Here is a 19,195-nt window from a genome sequence, read left to right as displayed (position 1 = left end):
GAGCTTCCTTGCCGCTGTTATTGCCAACTTTGAGTCTCCCTCAACCACCGTGGTGCCATCTTGAGTATCTCTGAGAATTCTGAGTCCTTGTTCCATGACAGCAAACTCCATCTCATTATTAGTCCCTTCCCCCAAGGCTTTACTGTAGATATGAATAATTTCCCCTGCATGGTTCCTTATGATGCCTCTGATGCCCTCCAAGCCTGGATTGCCTCTGGAGGCTTCGTCAAAATTCAGCTTAAGAAAGCCTGCAGGAGGACGCTTCCAGCCAATTGACGCGGTACTTGGATTTTGCTGGCAATTCGTGGTGCCCATACTTCGGCCGTTATCCAATTTGAAGGCTTTTAAAATGTGTAAGTCTCTAGCCGAAGCTTGGTTATCTGTTTCTACTCTGCACTTAACCAGAATTAATTGTCTTATATTTTGGGTTATAGTGTCTAGCGAATGCTCTATGTCTCTGTATTCATTCTGAAAGATTCTTCTATTCCGTTCCTTCCATATGGTCCAGGTTATAAATCCTGGCAAGGTTTTCCATATGTTGTTAATTCTTATATTATTTGAGTACCCGCTCTGCCAATTCATGATGGTGTCCTAGATGGAGTCCCTGGTTCTATCTATCTTTTGCATGATGTTTTCCGCCCATTTCCACAGGTGACAAGCCCAGTCACAAGTGTTGAAGAGATGGTTCATTGTTTCTTCAGCTGAATTGCACATGGGGCATCTAGATGGGCCATTAAACCCTTTTTTGCGAAGATTCTCCCAAGTGAGAGTCTTCCTTCGCATCAAGAGCCATAGGAATGTTTTAATCTTAGGCCAAAACAGAGTATCCCAGACCTTATTACTCCATTGAATCACCTCCATTTTCTCTATATTCTTGAGATGCTCCTTGGCTTCCTTGAGCGTAAAATTACCACTCCCTTTCATGCCCCATCTTAGTTGGTCTTTTTCTTCAGCTTTTCTTATCTTCCTTTTGTTTAGTTGGTCGAGCAAATTTATTATATTGTTGTTTTCCTCATTTGAGCTTTCTGTGTCATTGATCAACCACTCTCTCCATTCCTGGTCCCTGCTGTTGTGATTCCAGTATTGATGGACAGTGTATCTGCCCCTATCCTGGCACTGTCTCTGAAGGCCTGCTAACTCTGGTCTTTCAAGCTTCGGGAGTTGCTGCCAAGCATCTTCCCAGAATAAGGCTGTTTCCCCATTTCAGATTTCCCAAAAGCTATGATCCTACACAATGTCGTATTTCCTTCTTGCTAAATTCCATATAGGAGACCCTTCAAGAACCTCCTGCAGTCTTATTAATTCTTGAATGTTGCACTCTGGGGTATATTTTTCCTTCCAGTGTTTGGCCCATGGAAGATTGGGTTCCTTCAACCATCTCCACCAGAGCTTGGCTCCACAGGTCATGTTGATAGTGGAGGGATCCACAAGATTTAAGCCCCCTAATTCTTTCGATTTACAAAGTTTGTTCCAGGCAACAAGCGCCCATTTCTTTTTTCCGCATTGCCATTCCAGACAAAGGATCTCTGGATTGCTCTAATCTGCTGTAGGATTCCTTTAGGGGCAAGGAAAATGGAGAGTAGGTACTGCGGAATGGCCTGCAATACTGCTCTGGTGAGGACTAATCTTCCAGCAAAATTGAGAGCTCTGTCGGTCCAGTGCTGACATCTCTTCTTCATTTTGGCCAGGATTTTCTCCCAGTGTATCTTTTGCCAAGGTCTGTCCGTCAGAGGGGCCCCCAGATACTTAGAGGGCAGGCTTCCTCTTCGAAAGACTAGAATACTAGATAGATGCTTCTGAATGGCTAAATGAGTATTGAAGAAAAAAATAGTGGATTTTGAGAGATTTATTTCCATACCTAAAGCCTTACTGAAGAGATTTAGTATTTTCTTGAAATCCATGGCTTCTTTCACAGTTGGTGTCCCATGCAGCATTTTGTCATCCACAAAATTGTTGGTGCATTGTCGCTGGTATGGAACGAAGGGGTTGTAGTCCTTTGACTTTTCCCTCATTCTTTGCTTTTCTGATGAGTCTGCTCAGACCTTCCATAAGGATTACAAAAAGGAAAGGGGATAGAGGATCTCCTTGCCTGATGCCTCGGGAGGGAGAGAAAGGGTCGGAGGGGGAGCCATTGACAAGGATGGAAAACTTAGTGGATTTAATCAGGGCGAGAATCCATTTAGTCCACTGCTTATCAAAGCCAAAAGCGTTCAGTATGGCCTCAAGGTAGTTCCAGTTGACCTTATCATAGGCTTTAGAAAGATCAAGCTGCATCAACATCCCTGCTATTTTCCTGGTCTGAAGAGTGTGAACCATTTCCTGGGCTAGAAGAATATTATCCAAAATCTGTCTTCCTTCAACATACCCCGACTGCTCTTCCGAAATGAGGCCAGGAAGAATGGGCTTCAATCTGTTGGCTATAACTTTAGATATGATTTTATATATTACATTACATAGGGCTATAGGTCTAAATTTCTCTGGGGAGTTGGCCTCTTCTACCTTGGGAATTAGAGCGAGGAAGGTAGAATTTAGCGATTTAAGGATAGAACAGGAGCGTCTGGAATCTTCTACTACTTCCCATATTTCAGTCTTAACAAAGCTCCAACAGGCTTTATAAAAATTGATGGTGAAACCATCAGGCCCAGGTGCCTTGTCATTCGGCATACTTCTAACCGCTTCTTCCACCTCCTCCAATGAGATTTCCCTAATAAGAGCTAGGTTTTGCTCATTGGTAATAATTTTAGGAATAGCCTGAGTTAGTTCCTCAATAGCTTCCATCCTGTCTGCTTGCAGCTCCTGGGCTATATGATTGAAGTGCCTTGTGAGCAGTGTTGTTACTTCTTGGTGACTTTGTAAAGTTTCCCCTTTTTCATTGTTGAGACAGAGTATTTTATTTGCCCCTCTGTAGTCTAGCGCAGACCTATGGAAGAACTTGGTGTTCTGTTCCCCCTCCTTTAGCCATTGTATCCTGGATTTTTGTTTCCATAAGGTCTCTTCCTGTTGACAGTGTGCTTGCCACTGTTGCAATAGGACTTTTTCCTGTTCTGCTGAGTCCTCATTGTTGTGCCCATTAGCCCATTCTTTTTGAATTTGTTCTAACTTTCCCTCTATGATGGTTTTCTCCTTAAAAATGTTCCCAAACTCTGTTGTATTCCATTCTTTTATTTTGTTTTTGATGTATCTTAATTTGCTTTGAAGTTTAAACATTCTGGTTCCTCTGATGTCCATTGGTTCGTGCCACCATTTCTCCACCAGTTGAATGAAATTAGGGTGATTCAACCAGAACTTCTCAAATCTGAAAGGCTTGTTTCTGGGGGTTCCTTGGATGGCCGCTACCAAAGAGATTGGCCAATGATCCGATCCTCCACTAGGAAGGATGTCGGATTCCACTATTATTCCTTCAAGTATAATGCTTTCAGAAATAAGAAATCTATCCAAACGAGAGGCTATCTGCTTCTCGCCTCCTCTCCTATAAAGTGTTTTATCTTATTATGTGTGTCTATTAGTAATGATGCTCACAAGATGTTCATGATCATGTGAAATCAATTTTATGTTAGCGCTAATTTTGATAAATGACAAAAATGCAACATACAATTCGAACATGGGAAATAAATAATGCTTGAGTTAAATTTGAATTTAGACATCAAATGGATAAGGTAAGATAAATCTTAATGGTTCTCTATAAAATTTGGAAGGATTTATTATAAAAGGAATTGTAGGGTGAAGATATTATAGACACTTATATATACATACAACATAGTTCATTGTAATACACATTCATTTATCATAATTACGTTAGTTGAGATTGTTAATAATGTACTTGTTACACATTCTAGTAAAAGAAGTGTGTTGTGTTAGATTTTTATTAGTGTACTTTTGTTTCTCATCACCTCTCTTTCATTCACATTTTTACTGTCAAATTATTAGTATACTCAATTTATGCATAGCCTTAAAGACGAATGCAACTACAATCTATACATTATAAAAAATTTGGTGTCAAACAATTATCTTCAAACAAAAGTTTTTCATTTTTGATGAAATTTAAGATGTGTTGGTGCATTTGAATCTTGTTGGAATGTGTACATGGTTTTGAATAGCAGATGAATAATAGCATTCAATTTATCTATAAAACATAACACATTTCATTGGTTTAGACATATATATATACATAGAATCATCTTGATGTTATAGCATTACAAGTTCTGAAACCCAAAATATGGAAAAATCAAACGTTCATCCTGATAACTAAATTGAAATACTATTGGGGATACCATGACCAGTTACCCTTGGACCTAATGATGGAAGCAATAAATCGTAAGGAAGTGCGCCAATCCCATTCATGTTCTTGTTACTCAAATCTTCATTTCTTTGATGTATGATTTCCTTTACCCCCTAATTGTGGCAAAAAAACTTTGAAAGGCCTCTAGTGCTCTTCCATCATTAGTCCACTTAGTCTAATGTATCTCACCCAAGTACTCCATCTAGTGAATATGTTGAGAGAGTGTCAACGACAACCATGGTTTTGGTGGCTTGGAGCTAAGTTAGCATTGATGATAGGAAGAAATTTTTAGTATTTGAAAGAAAGATTTTACACAATGGATCTATTTCATTATGGATAAACTTTCTCATAATATAGGGTTTGTTTCGTACATACCCTGTATATGGGTATTGTCCAAAATTTAAAGCATCATGCTACTCTAATTCCACCTAGATTATTGTACTTAAGATCCCTATTAGATCTTCCTTTGCCTACAAGTTTGGCCACAAAGATGCATTTATTTTATCATAATTCCTGTTGGTTAATGTTTCATCCCACCGTGCTTGAAGTTTAATATCAATTTACACGATGTTGGAATCAAAGTAATAGATGGAAACATAGTCTTCCTCCCATTCCTTTATGGTATACCAAATAAGAATACTATCAACAACATATGGGTAATCTTTAATTACAAGTCTTAGACCATGGGGTTGACTCGGATCCTCTACACCCATGCCCCTAACATGGAGCCATCACTTGTTAGGTTGATACATGCGATGATAAAAAAAAGTATTTGAAAAATCCTAAATTCTAGCTGACTTTCATTTATTTTTGTCAGTAGTAGAGTAGTTGCGACTAGAGAAAATGGAAAACAACATGAGCATGAAATAACAACCAACATGTGTTTCGACACATGGATGTGTACATACAAACATATACATGAATATTTTGAAAATCCAAGCTTCTTTGTTTTCCTCTTTCCTTGTTTGTTTTCTTGAGTGTTTGTTTCTAATCGAAGAACTGGAACCATTGATTTTGAATATTTTATTTTTATGAAATGTAGGCATGTTTGTGATTAACTAAACTACAAGAGGCCACAAATAGAAAGAGAAAAAGAAAGAACCCTAATTTTGCAATGGTGAGAAGATGGAAAATAAGGGCCTTTTTTTCCTTACTTGCACCATTTTGTGTTGGACCTACAACATTTGAGCTATGAATATTTTACATCTCTTGAAAAAATATGTGTTTCAACTAGTCTAGATTTCTTTTAATAATAGTTGAAAGAGTAGTTCAACAACGTTATGAAATAAAATTGGATTTGACAAAATAACTCCGATAAGAATGTAAATCAAGCTACAATATGCAAGGATTCTCACTCCCTAGAGTCTAACCCGAGAAGAATTTAAAGAGAACATAAACACAATGTGAAAAGCTCGCAAGATAGAACCAATAGTGCATCAAGAAGTAAAAACATTAGCAAATGAACCAAACTAACCTTTTTTGAAGATGAAACCAACATGAAAAATGGCTGAGGATTACCATATCATTTATTTGAAATAGAACTGAGTGAAATTTCCCATTAGAGATAAGACAATCTATCTTACGTAAATGAGAAGTGAAATGGAAGTAACATTGTAGAAACAAGAGCTAATGACACCATTTTGATTAAAAAATTCATACAAATAGAGCTATTGAAATAAGCCAAGCTAGATGCACCTGTCACTTCACTATTGCAACATGGGAAGGATATGCAAATAATATGTACATATCAAAGTGGGAAGAACCTACAATGAGGATAGCTCCGAGAAGGATAGTGTTGGGAAATTTTGTTGGAGGAAGGCATACCACTAACAAAAAAAGTGTCTTGTAGAATTTTTCGAGAAAGAGACAACTCCAACGTGGTGACTAGATAAGATGTGTTTGGATTTGTAAAGAAAATTGTAATAAAGTGAATATAATATAACAGATAAAGATAAAAAATGAGTCCAAGGAAGTAAGAGAAAACTTCACGAAGATGAGGATGAGGTTATATTATATAAAAGAGGTCCATACCTTGGATGGGGCTTGGCAGAAAGGAAATCCAAAGATGGCTTATAAGAGTGAAGATAAGTGGGAGGAGGTGTCTCCTAGCGAGGCACATCAGATTGCCTTAGAAGCTAAGTAGAAGCTGACCAAAAGATAACAAGATGTGAAGGGAGAAGGAAACGTAAAAGGTGAAGAATTTATTAGAATGTTGAAAATAAAATCTATAGAAAGGTATCTCTACATTGACAACAAAATTAACAATAATGTACATGAATGTAGTAATATTTAGAAAGATTGTTCCCATATAATTGTGGAGAATGCAAATTATGATTAAAGATGGCATGTGGCTATGTGCATGCTAGAAGAAATTAGGAATGGGCTTACAAAATAAAATTTGCAAGAAAAAATCTAGAAACTAGAGTTAAAGAGAAAGCACCATTGCAAAAGATGCATGTGGGAAATTCTTATTATTCTAATACGTTTTGTGTTGAGTTTGAAAATATGAAATATTGAGTATGTAAATGTTTTCTATTATGATCAAGAAGTACAAAAGATCAGTGACCAAGAATATTTTGAGTATTTCCTCCAAAGCGATGAGATGAACGTTGCATGTAGTTTGTGCATAGATTCGAAGGTTACAAACAATGGGGACACTGCAAAGAATGAATATGATAGAGGTAGGGAATTTGAGGTTGTACAGCAAAAAAATATGTTTAAGAAATGATAGTTGTACCTAAAGAGAAATATGTCATAGGAGAGTACGCCAACTTGAGGTAGTATTGGGTGGTTATTTATGATCCGAATGGAAAATGACATCAACCCATGGTATTAATCCACCCATGTTATTCATCCACCCATGGTGTTGTAAGTGGAATCCACCCACTGTATTTATCCACCCATGGTATTGTAAGTGACATACACCCATGGTATTCATTCACCCATGGTATTTTCCCATGGTATTGTGACATCCACTCATGGTATTCATTCACCCATGGAATTGACCTATGGTATTGTGACATCCACCCATGGTATTGTATTTGAAAAATACCATAAGTAACAAGTCACATTTTGTAAAAGGACAATTTTTGTCCCCCACAAATAAGTTTTTTATTAAAATGGGTATTGTAAGTGGCATCCAGCCATGGATGTCACAATACCATGGGAAAATACCATGGGTGAATGAATACCATGGGTGGATAAATACCATGGGTGAATGAATACCATGGGTGGATAAATACTATGGGTGGATTCCACTTACAATACCATGGGTAAATTCCATGGGTGGATGAATAACATGGGTGGATTAATACCATGGGTTGATGCCATTTTCCATTCGGATCAATTTATGAGGCTTTTGTGACAAGTATGCTAAGAAGCGTTGATATAATTGTATAAACTATCCTGCATCACCCAAAAATATTTCCATTCCAAATTCCTAGTTTATTGAATTCTCGCTATAGTTCCTAGCACTTAATAGAAGGACAAAGGGACCTCATCACAAATACCTAGGAATATGTTGGGTAATATTCCAGATGGTAATTGATTATTGGTGATAATGTTGACCCAATTGGCATAGTCAACTATATGATCAGATTTTATAGATCTGAAAGGACCATCCAAATTCATTTATGGACAAATTGTGGCAGCTCAATAGTTGGAATTTTGGGATATCAAAGCAAATGAGAAGATGATCAGCATGGGGATCTAAAATAGAGAAGAGGTGTATCTCTTCACAAAGGAGGTTGGAAAATAAGATCTCGGGTTCTAGTGTAGCAAAGAGTTTAGAGATCTCTTTAAGATCATGGGTTCACTCATGGAGACCAAGATCCATATTGGAAGAATAGTAGAAGTTGAAAGGATCTGGAGCATTAATTTTTTACAATAGATCTAATGATGAGTATGCATGTGAGTGAGTGACATTTTGAGGTTGTGATGTAATGAGAAGAATAACATTGTTTTGGTTTTTGGTTTCGTTTAGTTTCTGTCATATATAAAGCGTTAAGTTATGCTATGATATTTTTGTGGCTACCATGGTTTATTGTTGTGGATTCTGAGGTAGACAACTTGTAGTTGCACCACGCAAGTAATTGGAAATTTTGATAATAAAAGTGGCAGGAATGTGTAAAAAGATGAAAAAATATTAGGGATGTGTTTCTATTGAAATTCATACTAAGATAATAAGTTTGGACCATCACACACCCTTTGTAGTGTCTTAGTTGATAAGTTGTATCGGTAAATCACTTAAATACAAGTATGGGAGCAACAATGACAGCATATGTAATGTCCTAGCTACTAGGAAATATCCTATGTAGAGTACCCTAACTAGGGGAAGGAATAATACAGAGTATGAAACACATTAATAGTCTACGATGATTTTAGTAGAAATCAATTAGAAATAAGCATTACAAGTTGCCAATGCATTAGTGTCTACTTTCTTGATAAAAATGAGTAGGCAAATGGCAGTACTCTCCAATCCAAAGAACATTTCCTCGCATTAATGACCATTTTTAAAGAACTAGACTAGTTCCGGTTAAGATTTAAGGTTGGTTAAATATTTTCTTTAAGGGAATTTGGAGCATATTGACCACTTCATTTTCTCTTAGGAATTAGGATACAGCAACGAAAATATTGTTTTGTTTTCTGTAGTTTAGGCTTGTTGTACAAGGGATTTAAAATGGGTGATATAAAAGTGATAGAGTTAAAAATTTTAAATTTTCATTGAGGAAACTAAAATTATTGTCAAATGAATACTTATTTGTGAGGGATCCATAAATACATTACAATGTGCTCGTCAATAGAAGAAATGTCCATTTTTCCAACCAATGTAGCATCTCATATCAAAGGATTTGATTGTTCCTTATATCAATATTATATCCCATCAGATTCATAAGTATTCATGGAGAATGGAATATGAAAGTAAAGTCATGTTTTAAGTGTCTCAAATCAAACCACATACCTTGTAAGAAAGTCTACATGTAAGGAATTCATATTAAAGCACCATTTTCTATCATATGCAGATGCACTTAACTCCATGGAGTATTTCTCTAGTATAAAGCAAGATTTAATAACTTCGCCTCCATTTATCACCAAGTTACGGAATAATCCCAAGGAACATATATAGTAGAAAGTTTTTTTTGTGTCTTTTCTGTAGATGGATTTGTCAATAAGAATTATACTACTATTAGGGAACCCTAAATTGCTCAACCCCATATAGTTGAAATTGCATTTGAAAGTTACCAAAGAAAAATAAAAAAACTTGGTAAAACAAAAATTAAAGAACAGCCATCGTTTAAAAAAGTATGAAGATATTTTAGTTTCATTATCTTATTTGGAAAGCTATAAAGTAGAATGATAGGTCTTCTACACTTTTTTAAGACTTGGATGTGCCAACTTATTCACATACACCTACGAATTTCGAGTATGATCGTCTTCCAATGCACACGACTTATGTGGGGATGAATCCCATAAATGTCAAAAATATCTTATCTCCATGTCCATTATTAGTCTTATATGTTTTTCATTCACGATCATTTTTTGGGTCTCCAATCCATAACCAATTTTAGAAATTACAAGAAAAAGGAGTTGAAAATAATATATTGATATGGCCATTTATAATTTTGTGGGAAAAGAATCCAATGGATTCCAAAGAGGAAACTTTCATGCGAATATCTCTATTCAATTACATGGAAAATCTCATGATAGCTGGGGAGAAACCCCACACTAGATCTAGTTGTCTAGATCCCAATAGATGGTTTTCTTTGTTTAAGGTAGTTAAAGATTATTAACTTTCTTTTTGTTTACTGTGGCTATATTATGTAAAAAAATAGTATAAGTAAGGCAAGGTAGCAAAATATGTTGGTATGTTATTCAAATATTAACAATTTGAAGTTAAAACAAGAATCAATGATAACCTAAAGGTAGTTTTGTAATCACCATATCATATCAAAAAGACAAAAGAAGGCATAAACCATAATATCACAATATAAAATGATGTTTTATGAAAACTCTTATGCAACCCATTTAAAAATTACCATAAAGTTGAAGAAAATCATAGCTTCAAGCTCTTAGTTTCATACAAATGAACCACGAAAAGGTATGGTGCACTATTGAAATTTGTACATAATGACAAAATGCACTAAAACATGAAAGACTAATGCCATGCTAATTAATTTGGGATGAATAATAGATAAATTTGAGAATAACTAATTAGTCTAAAAAATGTATACAATTTAAGGGAACTCTTAGAAATAGTCATATAAATATCCAAGTAGGTAAGGTCAAGTTCAGTCAAGCATCTGAATCATGCATTATTCAATTACTTTACTTTATAGTCCGATCATGTCAAAGTATCATGGAAACTTTATGGTAGTTCTCATGGTCGATGGTGGTACATTTGTTATTTTTTCTAATATTTTATTCATTTACTAGTTCAACCCTTCGTTGGAACCTTTCAAATATGCATAACATCATTTTTGAAGATAATAATGCATAATCAAAGTAAAATCAATTTGGATCATGTCATTATCATGAATCGTAAGGCCTATTGTCACTAAAACCAATATTCATGCAGTACTTACACCTACAAAGAAAAGTAGAAACCCTCACCTGTATTAATAGGAGGACGACCAGTGCAATGACATCTTGGATAAGTTATATCACCATCCCAAAGAATCAGTCTTGCAATATCCTCACTTTTATCAGTGTTCCTTAAATTATTGCAATTCACATAGTCATAAATTATATCCCACTACTTACGTTCAACTTTTCCATCTCCACTATTATCTTTCAACTCATTCTACTGGAGATCCTCTAGCCCATCCGTAGTTTTTGAAGGAAACTTATGGTTGTTTTGACTTCAAAAAGAGGAAAAAACCATCATAATATTGTCTTCCCAAATTTTTTACAAGAAAAAATGATAATTTGACATGAACCATGTTGGGATTGTAATCTGCACAATCAAGACATAGTTTCCTAATTATTCAGAATGCGTGTAGCTTGTTCAGTTGCTAGAGCAAAGAAAACGTCCACCTATATTTTTTTTCTCTCATAGATTCTATAGGGCCTGCTAAGTTCATGAATATAATTTCAATTCGTAACTTTATCCCTTATTCCTCCTTACTAGGGAAATTTACTTGAGATATGTTCTGAACACAACCCATGGAAAACTAGTATGACACTATGCACCAAGCTAGGTAGACCCTAGTAGACTTCGTCTCTAAAAAATTTATAAACTATGCAAATCTAATGTCTAGTTTGAGCACTCTAACTAACTAAACTATTGAAGAAGATTCTCTTCTCAGGATTATCCTTCTTTAAATGAACCCAAGAGTGGCAAGCGAAGTAAATTGGTTCATTGTCGAACCTTTCCACAAAAATGGGCTCCAATTTTTTTTTCATGATAATTTGTACCTAAAATAACTCCCAACCAACCAAATTACACACTCACTGCAAAATTCGTGTTGCATTTCATCATGTTATCTTCATGAGTAGTCTGACACAACCACCCCTTCAAAGAAGATTATTTTCCTCCTGCCACTACTTGTCTCTGCAACAAATAAATAAGTGAAAAAATAAACAAATAAAACATCTTCATCCAACCAATTTAGTGTACATAAACAAGAAAACTAATAACATGGAAGATGAGGGGAGTTCATATCAAAAGAGTTGGTTAGTTAAGGTTTTGTAAATGAAGGAGTCAAGTAACAGTTCACAGGTTGTGGATTAACAATGGGGGACATTTGAATTGTCTAACATTATATCAAACGAGCATACGGAAGATAATGAAGACAGGAGGGGATTTCATCCCAATGGAACATGTTACAACATAATTATGTTTTGGGAAAATTTTCATAAACAAATATAACCTACATTTGTCAATACCAAATTAATAGTGATCAATAGAAAAATAAAATCTTAATTTCTTGCTTTAACAGAAACTAAAGAATTGAGATGTGAAGTGCATAAATTAATTGATGACTCCAGCACAATGACTTGCAATAAATTTTGCATTGGTCAATGTATGTTTTCCATTTTTGAAATATGTATTTTTAAGGAAAAAAATTGGTTTGTTGAAATTCTTTCATCACTCAAGTAATGGGTTGGAACTCTAAAATTGTGTAGAAGAACCAAATAATAAATGAAACTATTATGATGAATTTTGCAATACTAGGTTTTGTAAAGTGTCAATATATAATGCAAGGCATAGAAGTACCAATCATGCAAACTACAAACCACTAAATTAAGCTATACATAACACAAGATATTAACTTCACTTGATAGATATTAACTTTACTTTGTAGCTATTAAATTTATTGGGTTTTCAGGTGCATTTGACACAAGTATTGACTCTAATGGGAGACTATCAACACAAACTATCAATAAGTTTATGACTATAATTTTAATCTATCCTATTAAGATGAATGTACAAGTTTATTAGATAATGTGCCTCATTAGTTTACTGGGCGTACTGGTTAATATATCTCATTGTTAATGTTTTTGTAAATCATTAATCTTTATGCATAAACAAGCATTCACGGTTCTATCAATATTACCCATAAGAATTACTAATATCATTAAGATATTAACTTGAAATGAAACCCACAACACATTGAAATGGAATTTAAGAATTACTATTATCATTAAGCTATTAACTTGCAGTGAAACAAAAAACACATAGGAAAAAAAATTAAGCTTGACTACATCTTTTATATGCTCAAATTTGTTGGAGTTCAAGAATTTATAGATCACGAAGAACTTGTTTTAGTTAAAAAAAGGTACAAATCTCTAGGAATTTGTTACAATTCAAGAATTTACATTTGTGAACTTCACATACCTTATTCACTTCAAAGATTCCACTATGTGCTTAATCAAAATTGAACAAAACAAATCCACCTTATGAGCTTTCATAAGAAAGTAGAAAAACTCCAAACCTCATGCCTGGTGCAAGCCCACCTTTTCACTATCCAAGCCTCTTATGTGTCCTCCTAATTTCATTCTTAGTTAATTCACTGTGAAATCGAAATAAAATGCAACCTGGTTGTCCAAGTTGGAACTATGCAATAGAATGTGAATATGAATTTAAATTGAACATTGGGAATTGAGTGTGGAATTTGGATTCTCATTAGTATAATATGAAATCAAATGTGGAATTTGAAATCTTGGAAACATAAAATGAAATCCAATGTCAAATTTGAAAACCAAGCTAGATATAAACTGAAATTTTGAAGCACCCACATAAATTGAAATGTCCATAAATGTAATGTTAAACAGTTAATGCTAACCAATAAAAAATTTCTATGATAAATTTTGCAACAAATCTAAATACAAGTTATTATTCATTTTACTTTATATAAATATAAGCTTTGAATCGATTTAGAAAATAGAATGATCTACTTGCATAGTGATGTGGCCATAATCTCCGAAGTAAAAGATATAGATTGCTTCATAACAATCTTCATTCTTTTTAGGAAAATGTTGGATGAGAATATGAATCGTAGCTTATACCTATATGTTTCTAGAAATTTCCACTATACCATTGCCTCCTCATAGAGAGAAAACTAGTTAGTTATCATATGACTAGAATGCTCCAACCTTTGGGATCTAATTGCTCATATTAGGCTTTATAGAAAGATGGGAAAAACTAATTTTTCAACTAAAAAATAATAGTCATTGCATAAGATGATACTGAACAAACAAAGTTTTGGGATCGATCAACTCCAAAAACTAAATTTCTAGAAACTCATTGGTTTTTAACTTTAAAAACAAGGAGAACAAGGGTTTAAAATGATAGGCAATTACCTAGAAGGAACAAAAGCATCAATCAATTTCAACTAATATTGAAAATCCAAAGCGCATAGAGGAAACATTAATGTTTCATACCTTGTTCCACAAGTGAAATTAGGGCTAGACTCACCTTCATCTTCACTCACAAGAAAGGAAGTAGTATTGGATTTCAGTATGAAAATGAGCTCATAAGTGAAATGATCTATTACTCTACTTGCTTTTTCATAGGTATATCATTGTAATGTGTATCCATAGGCTTCAAACCATGACACCAACCACTAGAAAATACTTCTATTAAAACACTAAACCCTTTTCGATTATGCACACAAAACCAACTACTCCTATTGAAACTTCGACATTTACGCAAAAAGGATGCTGACTAACTTTTTTGAGTATATTAATTTTTATGCACATGTTGACTATAGTTGACTATGCTTAACTACAGTTGACTATTATGCATATAATTTCCAAAACATGGTTCCTATGGTTGAATTTTTTTAACTATGCTAGATTAATTATGTCGTAAGGCATTCCCCTCTGAAATCAACTCCCCCAACTGCCACCGTGTACTTGTCTGAACCATTCGATCGAAATTTAAATGATTGAAAAGTTCTAGACCCTTGGATTAATAGTTAGGATAATAAAAAACGTAATAGTTAATTTAGGTTAGTTTCTTATGTTCATTTTCGCGCCATTTTTCTTGTTGCACATAATTGCCTCAAATATTGTTGTTAATTCTACGCCCCATATTGGTATTTCATTCTCATATTTAGGTGTTGTTGAGATAAAGAATATTTTTCCATTCCATATGAATAACAATGATATCAACCCATTTGAAAGGCCTCGCCTATTAAATTGTTTTCGAAGTCGCAGCCTGAAGGAGATGGTGCAATTGTTAGACGAAGGATTGGATTGTTACAAGTGTTGTTTTCAAAATTGTGGTTGTTGGATTGTTCATTGTGGACAGAAAATAATTTCATGGTGGTGATCAGAAAATGCCAGAAGTGCAACTAGCCCATAAGGTTGAAGGCCATTTTATTCATCCAAATAGTATCCATGGGCTAATGATTGAATTTCTGTAAGATTGAAGGCCATTTTATTCATCCAGATAGTATCCATAGGCTAAGGATTGACTTTGAAAAGGGTGTTGAATCCACTCTGGATCAGGAAAATGTCTTCCTAAAGAACAAGTTTAGTACCTATTAAAAATTTGTCATGCCTTTTGGAATTAGTTATTCAGTGAAGAATATCAACTGGAGTGACAAAATTTTCAAATCTGGAAGCTACTAAAAGCTTGGTGCATAACTGGAGAAGCAAGGGAAGGTAAGGCATCCCAACATCCTAACACCCTTGGAACATGTTCTAGACACATATTCTAGTTACCTTTTCTACAAATATGTTCATAAAGGTAGCCTCTAAGAATTTCCTTCATACTAGTATTGAATAGCCCAATGCTTTCCATTCCAATGGGTGGTGTTGATGTTGTACTAGGAGTCTAATGGCTACAATCCTTGGATACAATAGCTTAAAATTTTCAAGAACATTCCATGAATTTTTTTTTGGAAAGAAAGGAAGTTGAATTAAGGTGTATCGCAAGGAAACCGGGAGAGATAATTAGCTCTAACAGCATGAGAAAGCTCCTAAAGAAAAAACAATGGGGCGTAATTTCACAATTATGTTCACTAGAGGTTCCCACATCGAAATCATCTATTTCTCCAGATCTACAAAATGTTTTGGACAATCATTCCAAGGTATTTGAGACTCCCAAATACCTCCCACGTATTCGTGATCATGATCATGCTATTCAATTGATTCCAAGAAGTGTTCCCCCAAACATAATACTAGTGTATTATAGGGGCCTAATAGTAAAAAATATTGGTGCTCTAACCAAACTATTGTTCTTAAATGTGATGCTTCATGTCATACCTTTAAAACAATATTTAGTGATTTTTCTTATCTATTTGCTTTACCAGATAACAGTCTTAAAACAATATACTAAACTAGCCCATAAATTTTAATTTTCCTCCACCATACTTACGAGTATGTTCGTTACCAATGGAAAATTGGAATCTTTTACCGCATTTATCTATTATTGATAGATGTTTCTTTCGATTATTTGCAATATTTTTTGCATATTGTGACATCTGACCATGGAACATCTTCATTTCTAACAACTACAAAGTGGTATATTTATTTTTAGAAAAACCACATGTTGTTTGAGCTTTCTGGTTACAAACTGCCCAAAAAATTTTGGACATTTCACATGCTTTTAGATATTTTATTTCCATAAAGTTCAAGAAACATAATGATTAACTGTGAAAAATGATACACTCAACCCATTTTTTCTTTGCATAAAAGCTCCAAGATCTCCCCAAGCTCTTCTTGTGAAAGGTAAATTGTTTTTCGTACGTATGGCCATTGCATGTGTCGTGCATAATGTTCAAGGATCACTAACATATTATGAGATTATAAGTCTGGTAGCTCCCCATGCCAATCCTTTGGAGTATTTCTAAAGCCAGATCAAATTCTTAATGCAACATTGGAAAACTTTAGCATTGCATATTTGCATATATGGATCTTTTGCTTCTAATGGACAAATTTCCAGGTTAGTTTTTTTATTTGAGGAATTTGCAATTAATTGAACCCAATTCTCTTAGATAGCAGATGATGAGATTCAAACTCTTTCCCTTCTCATGTAAAAAAATCCTCTAATATTTCTTGGGCTACAGTTGGGTTATGATAGAGACGATGGGTCTTGATCAAATTATAACATAAGCTATCGATTTTGAGTTGAATTTTTGTCATTTTGCTAATGTGCTTTGTCAAGAGAACTATTTGTTTAATGGTTAATTTCATTTGGCTTGTAGTTTCTCCTCTTGCTCATTTTCCAGACCATCCTCACAGAGGTACAATCTTTTTCCTATTTAAAAACTCAATAACATTTTTATTTTTCCATTGGGTGTGTGGTATCCTATGGAAGTCTAGGTCCTTTTCATCCTTCCTTTTGTTGTTCAGGTTTTGAGGCTGTCACATACATGCTGAAGGTAAACCCATCCTACATAAGCTTCATCTGCCAATACTTGGGCCTTTCATGGACTCAACTGTTTACATGGATATATTTTTTTTACTAATTTTTATCTTCAATGGTTTTTTATATGTCACAATGCTTCTCGAATTTATTCCTTACGACGTTTCCTTTGCAACCACTGGGGAAATTGCTAGTATACATATAATTTCCAAAACAGAAGGCCCAATGATCTATTATTGAATGTTAGTTTTGTTGTGCTAATTTAAATTATAGATTTATAAACATGTTCTTGTTCATTTCTTCTTGTGCATGAGTTTCTTTAGGTTGTTTAGTAATTGAAACAAGTAAATTTCATCAAGTTTAATATGACATACATGAAACAAATAGCTTCAAAGACAAGTACTAAACAACAGAAATTCAAAGTACAACAAACCATCAAAGAGACACTTTAGCACATTGTTTTGATGAAGGAGTTCCCCCTCTTGGGCTACATCTCCTTGGTCCAACCTCCATGGCTTGGGCCTTTTTATTAGCTCAATATGGAAAAAATGGTTGTTTACAAAGATCTATTACTCCTGATACCTGCATCAATTTGTTCAGAATGTCAAAATTAGATAGGATCAGCTTTTCCTGAGCTCAATTTGGTCAAAAAATGCTCCAGTTATGACTCAAACAGTTTTTTCCTTGAAAAGCTCCTCCAAAACTAGAATGACTCTAGTTAGGGCCACTAAATTAGGAGTTGGCACCAAAAATGTCAGAACCAACAAAACTCCACCAGTTTAATCTCATATTTAATTGTATATTAGTTGAATAGTAAACTGGGATTAACGCTTAATTACACGGATAAACCTGACCATTTTTGAAACCGTTGGCAGCTTTGTCGAAGGTGACATATGTCATGGTTTGTTAACATCGCGGGTTTGTAGTGCTGACCGCTAGGTTAGCTGACCTTCACGGTATCCACCAGATCCGTTCACATGGCGCTAACCATTAGAGTCATGATCTACGTTTGACCCTCCGCATTAACCGTTGGGTGTGACATCGTTGCGTTCACATGGGGAGACCATTATAATTTTGGAGCTCGGCGGTTAACATAACCATAATTATTTGTGGTGACTATCGTTATGTTCACATGGGGAGGGTTGGCCTGCGGCCTGTCCCTCCCATAACCACCATACCAATAATTGTTACAGTTTAAATATATATGGTCCACTATAGGGGTAAGCAACAACTGGTAGCGAAGCTGGTAGAAGGATTTGGTCTGCGGAGGTAGGTCGCGGGGTTGTAGCGAAGTTGGTAGAAGGATTTGGTCTGCGGAGGTAGGTCGCGGGGTTGAACCCCAATGCCTCCAATAAAATTTTGATCCACAATTGAGTCTGCCTTGGCTGTTGGGAGGTGCCACATGGTGGCCTCTGGGCTTGCCGTGTGGCATTCTCTCATTGGCCCAAATGTTAACCAATCAAATCTATGCCAACGCACCTATTTGAAACCAAATGAGAATATGTCATTTCTCAAATTGTGATTGAATGTTGACCAAATTGACCCTACATAGTCACCTTCCACATCAGCAGTACAAACTGCTGGCTATGCAATGACTGTGTATTTTTTTTGTAAATTTCACATGTTTAGCAAAGCGAACAGAACACAATAACTTCCTCATACGAACTTGGTTTTCCATGAAACAAGTTGTGCTAGGATCATTTTTCTAAGATGGACGCAGTCATTTAGGTTTCAATCCATTATGAGAATTTTGATTTTTGAGCTAAATATTGAGCACCTGATCGTTCCTCCCCACTAGAAGCCTTTTGGACCCCAAAAGATACTATTAATTGTTCAACAAGTGAGGGTACAACTCCCTCACCTTCTCAATCTGCAACCATTTGGCTTTAGAAGGATTTTATCCCTTGAGTCCCACTCTAAGGTATTCAACATCCCCTCTTTTCGAAGTCCTGCTTCTTCTGTCAAGTATGAGATCTTGCTGAAGTTCATCAATATATTCTGGAAAGAAATCATCTATCGATGGTAGTTGAACATGCTCTCCTTGATCATCAATCAAAGGAGGCTCAAACAATCTCAAATTCACAACATTAACAACAGAATAT

The sequence above is a fragment of the Pinus tabuliformis genome, chromosome 4_2 (genome assembly GCF_031772625.1).
Source record: "Pinus tabuliformis cultivar Carrire ecotype Pingquan chromosome 4_2, CPIR1, whole genome shotgun sequence".
Taxonomy (NCBI): domain Eukaryota; kingdom Viridiplantae; phylum Streptophyta; class Pinopsida; order Pinales; family Pinaceae; genus Pinus; species Pinus tabuliformis.
This window is presented reverse-complemented; position numbering follows the sequence as displayed.